Source organism: Bos grunniens, chromosome 2 (assembly GCF_055505025.1).
Source record: "Bos grunniens cultivar Pamir isolate PY7600 chromosome 2, Bosgru_T2T1.0, whole genome shotgun sequence".
Classification (NCBI taxonomy): Eukaryota; Metazoa; Chordata; class Mammalia; order Artiodactyla; family Bovidae; genus Bos; species Bos grunniens.
Window position 1 is genome coordinate 18,688,499 of NC_141166.1, and position 13,774 is coordinate 18,702,272.

The window sequence follows — 13,774 nt, forward strand, 5'->3', positions numbered from 1 at the left end:
GTCTTTTTCTGTCTGACTTTTTTCACTAAGGATAATACTCTCCAGCTTCACCCATGTTGTTACAAATGCAAATGAAAAAATCTAATTTATTTTTATGCCTAAGTAGTATTCCACTCTGTGTGTGTGTATGTATATATATACACACCCCACATCTTCTTTATCCATTCACCTGTTGATAGACACTTAGGTTGCTTCAGTATCTTGGCTTTTTAAAGGCTGCTATGAACACTGGGGTGCATGTATCTTTTCGAATTGGTGTTTTCATTTTCTTCAGATATATACCTAGCAGTGGAATTGCTGCATCGCTTGGTAGTTCTACTTGTAATTTTTTGAGGGGCCTCCATGCTGTTTTCCACAATGGCTACACCAATTTACATCCCCACCAATAGCGTTCAAGGATTCCCGTTTCTCCACATCCTTGCCAACATCTATTATTTGTAGTCTTTATGATGACAGCCATTCGGACAGGTGTGAAGTGATAAGTCACTGTGGTTTTGATTTGAAATTCTCTAATGATTAATGATGCTGAGCATCTTTTCACATGCCTGTTGGCCATCCATTATATCTTCTTCGGAAACATGTCTGTTCATGTCTTCTGCCCATGTTTTGAGTTGATAAGTTTTTTGATATTAAGTTGTATGAGCTGTTTATGTATTTTGGATATTAACCCCTTATCAGTCATATCATTTGCAAATATTTTCTCCATTCCGTAAGTTGTCTTTTCACTTTGTCCATGGTTTACTTTGCTGTGAAAAGGTTTTAAGTTTAATTAGGTAGAAGTTACTTACATTCCTTTCATAGACTTGCACAGCCATCACCAAAATCACTTCTGGAGCGTTTTATCGTCCCAAACAAGCCCTGTACACATTAGCAGACACTCTATTTCCTCCCCAACATTCCCAGCCTAGGTGCCCCTCATCTACTTTCTGTCTCTCTGTACCTATTCTGGACATTTTATGTAATTGAATCACATAGTACATGCTATTTTGTGACTGACCAGTTTTACTTAGCATAATGCATTCAAGACTCATCCATGTTGTAGCGTGTGTCAATACTTCATTTATTTTTATTGCTGAATAAAGTTCTAGTATATAGATATATCACATTTTGTTTATCCGTGCATTAGTTGCTCGACATTTAGGTTGTTTCCATTTTTGGCTTTTATGCAGAACGCTGCTATGAACATTCATGTATAAGATTTTGAGTGGACATATGTTTTCATTAATCTTGGGCATATACCTTGGAGTGGAAATGCTGTGCCATATGGTAATTCTATGTTTAAACTTTTGAGGAATTGCCAACCTCTTTTCCAAAGCAAAGTATATGAGGGTTCCAATTTCCCCATATCCTCACCAACACATTTTGGTCAGGTTGACACATAAAATCAACCATCATAGTCTATTGCATTAAGCCTGGAAGGGTGTGGGTGGACTGCCTTCTATACTGACAGATGGGCAGAATGACGGTCTGGGATAACTATGTAGTTTCTAGGTCACCTTCATATCTGGACTGGCTATAAAAACAGTTTTGTCAAGCTGACACTTTAGGGCAGGGGTCCCCAACCTCCAGACTGCAGATAGGTACCTCATGTCAGATCAGCAGCATTAGATTAGAAATAAAGTGTGCAATTGGCACATTAATGCTAGCCTTAGGAAGATGACACCACCCTTATGGCAGAAAGTGAAAAAGAACTAAAGAGCCTCTTGATGAAAGTAAAAGAGGAGAGTGAAAAAGTTGGCTTAAAGCTCAACATTCAGTAAACAAAGATCATGGCATCTGGTCCCATCACTTCATGGCAAATAGATGGGGAAACAGTGGAAACAGTGGCAGACTATTTTTGGGGGCTCCAAAATCACTGCAGATGGTAACTGCAGCCATGAAATAAAAAGACACTCCTTGGAAGAAAAGTTATGACCAACCTAGACAGCATATTAAAAAGCAGAGGCATTACTTTGCCAACAAAGGTTCGTATAGTCAAGGCTATGGTTTTTCCACTAGTCATGCATGGATGTGAGAGTTGGACTCTAAAGAAGGCTGAGTGCAGAAGAATTGATGCTTTTGAACTGTGGTGTTGGAGAAGACTCTTGAGAGTCCCTTGGACTGCAAGGAGATCCAACCAGTCCATCCTAAAGGAGATCAGTCCTGAATATTCATTGGAAGGACTGATGTTGAAGTTGAAACTCCAATACTTTGGCCAGCTGATGCAAAGAGCTGACTCATTTGAAAAGACCCTGATGCTGGGAAACATTGAAGGCAGGAGGAGAAGGGGTCGACAGAGGATGAGATGGTTGGATGGCATCACCGAACTGAAATAATTCTATGTGTATATGTGTATAAAAATTAAAAAATATTTTTTTACACACTTTGCCCAACAGTTTTACCTTGCTAGTAATGCTTAAGTATATAAGTTTATAAATAAATAGAACATATGAATAATTTGGTAATTACAAGTTCATTCAAAATTGTTTCGAAATGGTAATTGTGTATGTTCCTGAAGAAACTACTTAATAAAGTATAGCAAAAACAAAAAACAAAAAGGAAGTGCACAATAAAAATACTGCACTTGAATTATCCCAAAACCATCCCTCCCCCTCTCTGGTCTGTAGAAAAATCGTCTTCCAGGAAACCAGTCCCTGGTGCCAAGAAAGGTTGGGAAGCACTGGTTTACCCTAAAACCTTCAATGTTCTGTGCTAGAACTTCCTCAAAAGTTGATTTGCTCCTACTTTCTGTCTAATCCATACCATCAAGGCCCCAAAATAGAAGCACAGATTGTCCACAGCCTTAGTTCCACCCCAATTTCAACAATGAGTTCTGAAAGCAGCTGAATAAATATATAATAAAAACTAAGAGGAAAGCCTTTTAGAAGCAGCACTTGAATCATTTTATCTCCTTAAAGGACAAGGTTATTACTTGATACAATGAAGTTTAAAGTAAGATTACTATTGTGAAACGATATGTGATTTGCCTAGAACTCAAGAGATAATGTCAGGGTCTTCTACCTCAGACACATGAAAAGAGTTCAGCGCTTGCCTTTAATGTTCTGATTTAGAATGGCTTTTTATTCATTTAACCCAAACACACCAATCTGTGACGCACAGATAGTAAGCGCCTTTGCTCCGGGCCTGCTCTCAACCTAGCTGTGTCAACAAAAGACTGCCAGACAGTTAAGAGCAATGACACTTGTGAAAATAAAATGATTTCTTGGAAAAGCCTTCTATGGGAAATGAAATCAGTGTCCTGAAGAGACAGCTGTAGTCCCATGCTCATTGCAGCATTATTTACAGTAGCCAAAATAGGGAGACAATCTAAGTAAGTGTCCATTGATGGAAAATGTGATATATACATGATGGAATATTATTCAGCTATTAAAAAAGAAGGAAATCCTGCCACTTGTGACAGGATGAATCTGGAAGACACTGTGGCAAGTGTAATAAACCAGGCAGAGAAAGACAAATACTGTAGGATCTCACTCATGTGTAGAATCCAAAAAAAAAGAGTCGAACTCATGGAAGCAGAGATCAGAACGGTGGTTGCCAGGGTCTAGTGGGTGAGAGAAATGTGGAAATGTTGGTCAAAAATCTATGGTGCAGCATGGTGACTATAGTTAACAATATGGTAATGTATGCTTAGGGCTTCCCTGGTGGCTCAGATGGTAAAGAATCTGCCTGCAATGAGGGAGACCTGGGTTCCATCTCTGGGTCAGGAAGATCCCTGGAGGAGGGAATGGAAACCCACTCCAGTATTCTTGCCTGGAGAAATTCATGGACAGAGAAGCTTGGTGGGCTATAAGCCATAGGGATGTAAAGGGTCAGACATGACTGAGCAACTAACACTTTCACTAAATGTATCCATGAAATCTGCTGAGAGAGTAGACAAAGCATTCTCACCACCACCAAAAAAAAAAAAAAACAACCCAGTGACACATGAAGTGATAGTTGTTTTCATTGACTTGATTGTGATGTGATAGTCATTTCACAATATATATGTGTATCAAATCATCACATTGTACACTTTAAGTGTGTATAATTTATTTGTCAATTATACCTCAATAAAGCTGGAAGGGGAAAAGAGAAAAGCCTTTTGTGGGTATTCTGGATGCAAAGTACCCATGGTCCAGAGGAGAAGTTTCGCAGAGAGCAGATGAGAGTTTGCCTGGGGTTGTGGGGGGTGAGGTGGCTGGCTTTCAAAGGGCACAGAAAAATTCTGGAGTTATTTGATTGAGCTGATGGTTCCAAAGACTTATGCTAAAACTCATCAAGTTGTATATTTAAATATATACAGTTCACACTACATGAATTATACCTCAATAAATCTAAAATATTTCAGAGGGATAAAAAAAAGACTTAGTCTTACAGAGAAAAAAACTTACAGAGCTCTTTCCAAATAAGATGCATCATCTACACTTGAGGTATTTGCCAGAAACTCTATCTTGACTTACTGTCAAAAGCCAGGTTGAAATGAATGGTATCTGAGAAGGTCACCCCACAAGAATACTAACCATCCATTTGCTCATGTTCTGATCAGCAAAAGGAAAACATATGAACCACATAAGCCTGGTACCTCATCAAAATGTTCTCACTTAACCACAGTTTCTTGTAATGTTCTCAATTATTTTTAATCAAGGCTTGATATAAGAAGGAGCAATGTGAATATTTTTGTTTTGCAAAAAAAAAAAAAAAAGGAACTAGGAATAAAGATGGAAATTTATGATAAGTCGAATTATAGTCCCTCAAAGATGTCCACTGGCTTACCTGGTGGCTCAGATGGTAAAAAAAAAAAAAAAAATCCACCTGCGGCGCAAGAGATGTGGGTTTGATCCCTAAATTGGGAAAGTCCCCTAGAGAAGGGAATGGCAACCCACTCCAGTATTCTTGGGTGGAGAATCCCATGGACAGAGGGGCCTGGCAGGTTGCAGTTCCATAGGGTCGCAAAGGGTCAGACAAAATTGAGCGACTAACAGTTTCACTTTCAAAGATATCCACATCATAAACTCTGGACCCTGTAAATATGTTACCTTACAGAGCAAAGGGGAATTGAGGTTGCAGGTGTCATTAAGAATGTTAATCAGCTGACCTTAAAATGGGGAGATTGTTTGGATTATCCAATAACCCAGTTACCCCGGGTAGGCCCAATGTAATCCCAAGAGCCCTTAAATGTGGAAGACAGGCAGAACAGAAGAGCCTGCCGGAGCTGTGACTGTGTAGAAAGGTACAGAATGATGCAGCCATTTCTGGCTTTGAAGACAGAAGAAGTGGCCGGGATCCAGGGAATGTGGGCTGACTCCAGAAGTCTGAGTTCTCCCCTAGGCCTGCCAGGAGGAACACAAACCTGAAAACCCCTTGATTTTAGCCAAGATCCCTTTCAGACTTCTGACCCCCAGCATTATGAAATAGTAAGCATCACTGACTCGATGGACATGAGTCTGAGTGAACTCCAGGAGTTGGTGATGGACAGGGAGGCCTGGTGTGCTGCGATTCATGGGGTCACGAAGAGTCGTACACGACTGAGCGACTGAACTGAGCTGAACTGAAGCTACTGCTTTCAGTCACGAAGATGGTGATACTCTATCAGAATAGCAATAGAGAACAGAGTGTGTCCAGTGAAGTAAAATAGCGCTGGTTTCATTTATTCACACATTCACTTAACAAATACTGAAAACTCTCCCTGGGCAAAGCATTGAGTTGGGCCCTGTTGGGAACAAAGCAGGTACAGGTGGAAATGAAATCTATGGTGCCCATCAATGTAGGAACCAGACAATGGTCAGATACTGGAAAGAGAAAAGGAGAGGTACCACGCAGGATGAAGTGACGTGAGTGAAAGTTGCTCAGTCACGTCCGACTCTTTGTGATCCCATGGAATGTAGCCTGCCAGGCTCCTCTGTCTATGGAATTCTCCAAGCCAGAATACTGGAATGGGTAGCCTTTCCCTTCTTCAGGGGATCTTCCCAACCCAGGGATCAAACCCAGGTCTCCCTCATTGCAGGCGGATTCTTAACCAGCTGAGCCACAAGGGAACCCACCACGCAGGCTTTGGTCGCGAACGCTGCAGGGCCTGCCCGACTCTTCCACCTACAAACTGCTATATCATGTGGCCCAGCCTTCAGTTAGGTTTTTTTTTTTTCTTCCCCCATCACTTCTCTCCTATCTCAGAGAAATAGAAGGTCCTTCTACTCCCACCTGCACCTTAGGTTTCAGGCCCTTTCCTCCAGTTATAAACGTGCCGAGAGCATTTGAAAACCTCAGTCAAAGCTGGAAACTACAACCCGCCACAAGAGTGTGCACGCGAGGTGACTGCATTTTTTTTTTTTTTCCCTGCCAAACCAGAATTAGCCGGTATGGGAATGAACAAGCGTGGAGATTTGAAATTGCACGGATTGGAAGGAAGCTCAGGTTAGGTTCGGGCACCTCCAAACGCACCCCACCCCCTTTTTTTTAAAAGCCACATGGACTGAGGTCTCGATCTCCAAGCTCCCCAGGACGGAGCTGGCCGGGCAGCGAGAAGCAGAGGCGCCGGGAGCCCGCACCGCGCGCGGAGCCGGGCGGAGCGCCGAGCCGCGGGCTCAGGCAGCTTCGGGATGATCCGCGACATCGCCACAAATCTCTCCGCCCAACCGCTCCGGGGGCTCAGAGAAAGGCAGCGATTTCGGAGATCCGGGCCGGGAGCCGAGTGAGGCCGCCGCCCGGCGGGCTGTGGGCGGTGAGTATTCCGGGCCGCGCTGCGCCGCGGGCCCGAGGATGGAGAGACGCCGGGGGCATCTTGGACTGCGGTGGCCGCTGCTCCCCGAGACGCCCGGGAAGCGGCGGCGCGGGCCCCCGGGCCGGATCGGGGAAGGGGCTTCGGGGCGATCGAGGGCAGGGCTGCGCGGAGGCGCGGTGGTCCAGCCCAGGCCGCCCGCCTGGGGGCTCGGGAGCCGGGGGTGAGGTCACCTCGGGGCGGGCGGGCTAGCGCCGGGCCGGGGCGGAGCGTGGGGACGCGCGTCTCTCCCACCGTGTCTAGGGCCCCGCGCGCGTCGTCCAGGGCGCAGGGCTCCCCTCCTCACTCCCGCCCGGCCCCGGAGGCGCCCTTGGCCCCGCGCCCAGCCTCGCCCCCCGCATCCTCTCTCGACCCCTGTTAGGGACTCGAACTACAAATGATGGGGCGCGAGGAAGAGGGGGCGGGGAGACCCGGGTCAGAGGACTTTCGGGGTTGCTGGAGGACTCCTGGCGCAGGCTGCAGGGACTGCGATCGGCCCCGCTTCCCCGCGGAGCTGGCGGGCTCCCAGCGTGTGGGGAGACACGGGATGGAGCGGGGGTGAGGGAGTCTCGAGGTGCTGGGGAGGGGGGAGCACGGAGGGTCCCTCTCGAAGAGGGCGGCGATCGGGGGAGGCAGGCGGCGGGAAGGCCAGAACGCGGGGGTCCAGCCCCCGGCTTGAGATTCGGGTCCCTCAGTTGTGGTTCTGATCGAGGCCCCTCAGGAAGGGAAGGGGAGACAAAAATGAGGCGAGGGGCCGGGGGCGGGGGCGGCTTTGTCGGGACCGGACGCCGCTGAGGCCTCGGACGGCGTTTTAGGAGCTCAACTCTGCTTAACAATTAAGCCGTTTTCTTTCCACGGAAAAGCTGATCTAGGCTCATTAGCAAGGATGAGTGAGGGTTATTATTGGACATTGGAAAGGTTCCTTTTCGCTTTGCCTGTGATGTGTGTATGTGTATGAGACAGTCAGTCAGTCAGTTATTCACCATTCACTAGTGATGATGGATAAAATAGGCTTTGGAATCCCTCAGACCCGGGTCCAAATTTGGCTTACCACGCAGGTAGCGCCAGTTGTAAAGAACCCACCTGCCAATGCAGGTAGACTTAAGAGAGGTGGGTTCGATCCCTGTGTTGGGAAGATCCCCGGGAGGAGGGCATGGCAACCCATTACAGTTTCCTTGCCTGGAGAATCCTATGGACAGAGGAATCTGGTGGGCTACCGTCCATAGGGTCGCAGAGTTGGACATGACTGAAGCAACTTAGCACCCGTGCACCTGGTAGTTTAGCCTCTTTAAGCTGCATGGCCCCCATTCTACAAGTAGCCTCGATTTCCTTATCTGTGAAATGGAACATTAGTATCAACTGGACAGAATCGTGGTGGAGAAGCCACCAAGCACAATCCCTGGCCATAGGAGGCACTCAGGTGTTCATTTCCCTCTAATTCAGCGTGAACCTGGCTAGGGTACCTGACAGTCTTTTCTACTGCGCTGTGGTCTCCGCACTAGCTCAGCTGTTCCAGGCTCTTCAGCCTGTTGACCTCAAGTGCACCCTCTAAAGGCTGGATATTTCCAGTGCACACCAGGTCTAGAGTGCAAATATTGATAAAGCCAAATTACAGAGAGGCCCCTACACACCTACATCTAATGACGAACCTGCTACCAGCATAGCTCTGGGGAAGACTGTATTTTATATTTTATTTTGGAGCTTTCCCTTTCACTTCTCACTTATAATGAACTCCTTATATGCTAACATAATCGACCCTGATGCTGGGAAAGATTGAGGGCAGGAGTAGAAGGGGACAACAGAGGATGAGATGGTTAGATGGCATCACTGATTCAAGGGACATGAGTTTGAGCAAACTCTGGGAGATAGTGAAAGACAGGGAAGCCTGGCATGCTGCAGTCCATGGGATCACAGAGAGTTGGACCAAACAACAACATCACAATAGTCAAATTAAAAATCGATGACTTGCTTATAAAACTTACTCCCCTAACAGCGGTGTGGAAAGTTTAATTTCCTTTTAATCTCTGAAACACTCCCGCAGGCTCTGAATTATTTTCATTTCTGCCTGTTACCAGGTAAATATGTAGCTGATTTCCATGTCATAGCCTGCATGTGTTACTTCATTTACCCCATGAATAGTTTCTCTTTCACTGGTAATGAGCTCACTTTAGGGAAGGATGGGAAGTTGACTATTGGTCCCTAATCTTCCCATCTCCTTCCTTCAGCTTTTTCAGTGCAAGGCCCTAATGTGACTGGCAGAGCTTCTATTGCAGGTGAGCCTAGAATGGGTTACATCTTATACTTCCCTTTCTATCATTAGGCAGACTGTCCTCTCATGGTGGGAGAAGAGAGTGTTGGGGAAGCACACACACAAGTCTACAGCCCAATGCAGACTAGTCTTCCCAAGGGAAACGGCTCTGAATTGCCACCAGTCTACTGGAGGCAAGAAGCTGAACCAGGAGATGTTTAAAAGATAGAGGGAACTTTACTTTCTTATAATAAAGTTTGTTATTCAGTCACTAAGTTGTGCCCGACTTTGCCACCCCATGGACTGCAGCACACCAGACTTCCCTGTCCTTCACCATCTCCTAGAACTTGCTCAAACTCATGTCCATTGAGTCAGTGATGCCATCTAACCATCTCATCCTCTGTTGCCCCCTTCTCCTCCTGCCCTCAATCTTTCCCAGCATCAAGGTCTTTGCTTCAGGTGGCCAAAGTATTGGAGCTTCAGCATGAGTTCTTCCAATGAATATTCAAGGTTGATTTCCTTTAGGATTGACTGGTTGGATCTCCTTGATATATATTTAGAACTTTCCCCAAAAATTTAAGTAAAGAGAGAAATTACTTGAAAGACCATCATTCAAAGAATAATCTCCATCAACAGGTTTGTTTCACTCCAGTCTGTTTTTCCCCCACTATGGATAACATATTTTTAAAAACAACAAAAAAGGAGTTATTTCATGCACCCCATTTTGTGACCCCCCCCAAGTATAATTCACACCTTAGTGTGACCTTTATATGTCTTCAAAGAGCCTGTGTAGTTTCATTTTTGATGGTGCACTGGCATTGCATAGCTATGGCATGAGTGACTGATTTAACACTTACTGTAATGTTGGATATTAGAGATATTTGTAAGGTCATTTTTTTTTTCTCTCATTCTTTCAAAATTTCACTATTAGAATTCAGTTAAACCTTGAAGGATGAGCAGAAGAGGAGCAGGAGATTTGAAGGAGAGAAGAGTGTTCCCGAAAGAAGAAAACATCATGCACAAAAACTTGCAAGGCTGTGCCAGGTTCAGGGAGCTGCAGGTGCTTCCACCAGCCTGGAAAGTAGAGGGCAAAGGTGAAGAGCAGGAGGAGGGAGCTGGCAGAGCGGCAGATAACGTAAGAGGAGAACCTGGGGGCAGACAGGGCAGTTTGAACTTGATCCTCAAGATAACCTGACAGGGTGGGGAAGTTACATGGTAAGATAGCATTTTATCGCTCCCAGCAGCCTGGGTAAACAAGAGGTGACGGGAAGAACCCAGCAGAGAGCAGCATCGTGGGCAGGAAGTGTAGTGGCTGAGAACTGCCCAGCTGTTTAAGAGATAGAATCATCTAAAAGATAAAAACAATGAGTGCGAAAGAAAGAGTCAAGATGTGTTCATTGCTCGGTGGTGTCCGACTCTCGCAACACCATGGACTGTAGCCTGCCAGGCTCTCTGTCTGTGGAATTTCCCAGGCAAGAGTACTGTAGTGGGTTGCCATTTCCTTCTCCAGGGCATCGAACCCGGGTCTCCTGCTTTGCAGGTAGACGCTTTACTGTCTCAGCCACCAGGGAAGCCCAATAGATAAAAATAATGATTAGGAGAGGGGGGAGAGTCACGATGAGCCCCAGGATAGATCCTTAAATTGCTCTTCCACTAGCATCCTTGATCTTTTAGTGCCTGTTTCTTCCCAACAAACTCTTAGTCTGGGGATTGGTGAACTTTACCTATAAAGGGTCAGAGAGTAAGCATTTTAAGTTCTGCAGGTCACATAGCCTTCAAAAAAGTAAAAACAATTCTTTGCTCAGGAGTGTACAGAGAGAGGCTGTGCAAACGGCACAGGGCGCCTCCCTAAAGGAGGTTGGGCTCTGGGTGCTTTGCCACAATCTGCTTCTGTCCTCTCGTCCATGGGCCAGTACTGCACAGAAAAGCCCCCCAGTTGGAGGTGTTCCTAGTGTATTTGGGACCGTTTTTTACATCACGTTCCTCCACTGCAACTAAAGGATTTTCAGTAATAATCACATGTCACGGTCAGTAATAATTGTTTTCTGATTTGCTCTTCTGTTTTAAAATAATTACCTGAAACAAAGAATGCATTTGCATTTTAAAGACATTATTCAAACTGAGTAAAACATTTCTTGCATTGACTGCTTTCCAAACCCAAGTTTTTCACCCTGCGCTCTGGCACTCTGTTTCGCTCTTTTAAATTTTAAACAAAAATGAAGACTGCAGGTGGGCATGTGGAGGGCAAAAGTCAAGTAGCTGGCATCCTGCTCCTCATCCCCACCATCATGTGATGTCAGGGTCCATCTCGAAGGTCCTGCTAAAGGCAGTGATGTGCAACACTGCAGGCACTGCAGACTCAAACTGAGCTGAGCTGAGTGTCAGCAGTTCTAAATTCTTAGAAACTCTTACTGTCAAAACAGATATGTGCATACAGATGGTCAAAAGACACAGGAAAAGATGTTCAATGCAAATTAAAATTTCAGTGGTCAGAATAGCCACCGTCAAGAAGTCTACAAATAATAAATTCTGGGGAGGATGTGGAGAAAAAGGGAACCCTCCTACACTGTTGGTAGAAATGTAAATTTGTGCAGCCACTATAGAAAACAGTGTGGAGAGTCCTTTAAAATAGAGTTGCCATACGATCTAGTGGTTCCACTCATGGGCATGTATCTGGAGAAAACCATAATTCAAAAAGATACATGCACCCAAATTTTCACTGCAGCACTGTTGACCATCGCCAAAACATGGAAGTAGCCAAATGTCCATCAACAGAGGAATGGATAGAGAAGATGTGGTACATATATACAATAGAATAATATTCAGCCATTTTAAAAAAAAATGAAATAATGCCATTTGCAGTAACATGGGTGGATCTAGAGATCGTCATACTGAGTGAATTATGTCAGATAGGAAAACACAAATATCATATGTATCACTCATGTGGAATCTCTAAAAAATGAAACAAATGAACTTATTCACAAAACAGAAACAGATTCACACTTAGAAAACAAACTTCCGGTTACCGAAGAGGAAAGGTCAGAGGGAGGGATAAATCAGGAGTTTGGGATTAACATATACACACTACTGTATATAAAATAGATAATCAATAAGGACCTATTGTATAACACAGGAAACTACATTCAATATTATATAATAACCTATAAAGGAAACTGAATTGCTGTTCTGTACTCCTGACATGCTATTGTAAATCAACTATACTTCAATAAAAAGATTTTTTAAAAAGAAAAAGACAGTAAGGAAAAAAAGCCAGATGTGTGCAGCTGGGGCCCTATATGTGTCAGTTCAGTTCAGTCGCTTAGTCCTGTCCGACTCTTTGTGACCCGATGGACTGCAGCATGCCAGGATTCCCTGTCCATCACCAACTCCCGGAGCTTGCTCAAACTCATGTCCATTGAGTCGGTCATGCCGTCCAACATCTCATCCTCTGTCATCCCCTTCTCTTCCTGCCCTCAATCCTTCCCAGCATCTGGGTCTTTTCCAGTGAGCCAGTTCTTCTCATCAGGTGGCCAAAGCCAAAATATCACCATTAGTTCTCTGAAATAACTTCCATGTAGAACACAGTATTTAGAAAATGATGCTGATGCGATGCTTACAGACATAATATGAAAACATCACTGTTTGAAACCTTGACCAACAACAGATTTTTTCAGGGAAGAGTGTTCTGTCTGTGACATCCAGAATTACTGGCACAACAGTGATGACAAAAAAGCAGACCAACTTCTAGTCGTTGGTTCTTGCTTTTTTTGTCCTCGTTGGTGGCTTCTGGGGCCGAGTGCCCCCTCCGCTCTGTCCGTGGGGCTTCACTGCCCCGCAGGGCTCAGCTGCCCAACAATCACTTCCACTTGTTGTAGACAGTGGTTTGTTTCATTATCCTGAACCCTGAGGCCCCAACATAGCCACCATCCTCCTCATTCTCAACCAGTGAGCTAGCTTCCCTGGACTTCACCAAAGAAATTACACTAACAAGCATAACTTTCTATCCCATGCTTACTGTCTTATCTCTATCTATCTGCTGCTTCCTCCAGTCTTAGAGGATTGGTCACCCTTCTTGATCAAGACTAACCCTGTCCCATGACCTTTGGGGTTAATCATTCTCTGTCTCTCTGGGCTTCCCTAGTGGCTCAGTGGATAAAGAATTTGCTTGCAGTGTGGAAGTCACAAAAGACTTGGGTTTGATTCTTGGGTTGGGAAGATCCCCTCAGGGAAGGGCATGGCAGTCCACTCCAGTATTCTTTCCTGGAGAATCCATGGACAGAGGAGCCTGGCAGACTACAGTCCATGGGGTCACAGAGAGTCAGACACGACTGAAGTGACTTAGCACGCATGCATCTATGTCTGTCTCTGTCTTTATCTCTATCTCTATTTTTTTCTTTATTCTCAGTTCCTATGCACATACTTCAATCTCATCCTACAAGATAAAACCAGAGACCTTCCCTGACCTGGTATCATCTCCCCTCTAGCTCCATCCAACCTCCATCCTCTTGATCGAACAGCTTGAGAGATGGGTCTGTACAAAGCACATATGCCATCTTATCTCATCCTTGTGCAAATGCAGCTGCCAACTGTTCATTTTGTAAAGATAAACTCTAAGATCCTTTTTTGACACATAAAGGCCTTAAAGATCTAGCCCTGGCTTTCTGGTAACCTGAACATCACTGTAGTATCCAAATTTCTTTAGTCCGATTTCCTGTTGTCTTAGCAGTTTTCTAGCTTCCCAGGTAAATGCTCAGAATGGGGGTGGACAGAAGGGATAAAAGTAAGTCTTGTAT

The 13,774-nt window shown here is 44.9% G+C and overlaps 1 protein-coding gene across 8 annotated transcripts in view; it reads left to right on the forward strand.

Moving 5' to 3' along the window:
- The first annotated feature begins 5,952 nt into the window (after positions 1–5,952).
- The window catches only part of SLC16A14 (solute carrier family 16 member 14), a 39,693-nt gene continuing 31,871 nt past the window's right edge, over positions 5,953–13,774 (forward strand). For 6 of the 8 annotated variants that reach the window (XM_086337342.1, XM_086337339.1, XM_086337349.1 and 3 more), the window contains exon 1: positions 5,953–6,697. The gene's annotated coding sequence lies outside the window, so the exon portion shown is untranslated. Of the gene's footprint in view, positions 6,698–9,912; positions 10,117–13,774 lie in introns of those variants that run through there. The other 2 variants (XM_086337337.1, XM_086337334.1) reach the window with 1 other exon arrangement.